Source organism: Gavialis gangeticus, unplaced genomic scaffold, assembly GCF_001723915.1.
Source record: "Gavialis gangeticus isolate Ggan-Ray unplaced genomic scaffold, GavGan_comp1, whole genome shotgun sequence".
In the NCBI taxonomy this organism is placed as follows: domain Eukaryota; kingdom Metazoa; phylum Chordata; order Crocodylia; family Gavialidae; genus Gavialis; species Gavialis gangeticus.
This window is the reverse complement of record NW_017728996.1, coordinates 28,789,163-28,790,975: the sequence shown is the minus strand read 5'-3', so window position 1 is coordinate 28,790,975 and position 1,813 is coordinate 28,789,163.

The following is a 1,813-nucleotide window of genomic DNA, read 5'->3' as shown; positions in this document are numbered from 1 at the left end:
AGCAGCTGCCTTGTTTTTCATGGCAATGATTCTTCAGCTTTCTTGTATTGCTGTTGAGAAACTCCTCAGGATGATCCTGCCCATTTCAGCTCCATTTGAGTTTCATTTATGAACTTATGGAGGCCATGAAACAGCTTGTTGTGAACCCTTATGTCTGCAGTATAAAGTTCAGGCTATGCCGGCTACTTTGGATTAAACCCAGGGGTGACATAATAGTGTTTTTTTCACTCATTGGTTGAGTGTAAGCTCTAAGCCTGGCCTGTGTGCAAGCTTGCACTGATTTCAATAAGTTTCCTGATGCCAGCTGAGTTATTTTGAGTCCTGGCTGTATGCACACACCCTTATACAGGAAAAAAAGGTCAGCTAAATAATGTAGAATTCAATAACAGACCAGTATCAACAACTTTATTTCAAAGCAAGAGGGCGCATACATAGACTTGCATTGAAATACCTAAATCAGGTTTAACTCCCCCTTTTTGTCACTTGAGTGCATTTTTTGTGTGGAGACTAGCCCTTGATTTCACTTTTCTAATATGAATGCTCATGTTTATGAATTGAAAAGATGCTTCCCAAGTAAGCCTCCTGAAACCTGCTGTTCTTTGATCATTCCTACTAATAAACATGTTTGGTGAACTATTCTTTGAGATCAACTGAATATACACTACAAATGGCCCAGATCTCTAGGTGGCATAAATCAGTGTAAACTCAAAAGTGTTGAGGGGAAATGCAAAAAGCCTGCACGTGAGCAAGTTTATCAGGTTCAGCTTCAAAAGACTGTCAATGCAAAGGGCTGTCCTTCCATTTAGTGGAAGAACTAGGAAATCTGTTTAGTTAGGAGTGTTAGCTTAGCTCAATGATTCTCAACCTTGTTAGACTCAAGGCACCCCTCAAAAGATGCCATCTCTGAACTTTCACTTGTTTCTCAACTACAGGAAAATAATAAAGTAATTCTTCTGTTGCAAAGAACTTGGAGCACAACAGGTCAGAATGTTTTTTTACATGGATTTGTATTTGAAAACTGGGTTTATCTTATGAGTCGTAACTAGCTGGGTTAGTCTGAAGTCAAGCAGAAGGAGGGTAGATTAGCACCGTATAAAGTGCCTTTATCTTTTGAGTCACATGCAGGTGTTTGCACACCTAACAGTGATAATGTTACATGGCACCTTGTGGCAACTTTAAAAGGATCTCATGGCACCCTTGTTGAGAATCACTGGTTTAGATCAATGTTACTAAAGTCTGTTCTGCTCTCTTCCAGCAGCATGTTTCAAGTTTATTTTTCCATACAGAAAAGCCCCAGTCAGTTACTGGGCACTGTGACTGGAAGCTATGGATGGATATTCTTGTGGATCCTTTTGGATAAATGTTTGCACATGATGTTTGTCCCCCTTCAGTGAGTTTGGGCTGTAGTGCTTAACAAAACCAAGAAATGTCACTTATTACAAACTAGTAACTGAGCTGGAGACAGATGGTCTCATTGTTTTAAGCCAGGGTGAGAAAATATGTGGCCCGGGGGACCAGATGCGGCCTGCCAGGCCATTCTATCTGGCCCACGGGGCCCCTAAAAAATTTAGAAAATTAATATTTATCTGCCCCTAGCTGCCTGACATGCGGCCCTCGATGGCTTGCCAAAACTCAGTAAGCGGCCCTCCACCTGAAATAATTGCCTGCCCCTGTTTTAAGCTAAATCATTGTGTTGGTTGTGAACAGTGACTTCAGCAGCTAGATGGAAATGTACCAGGTGAGAGAGCCAAGACTCCCCTGTGGCTCTGACTGGCAGGGCAGGTAGCTGTTAGCAAGACTGGGGGGGGGGGGG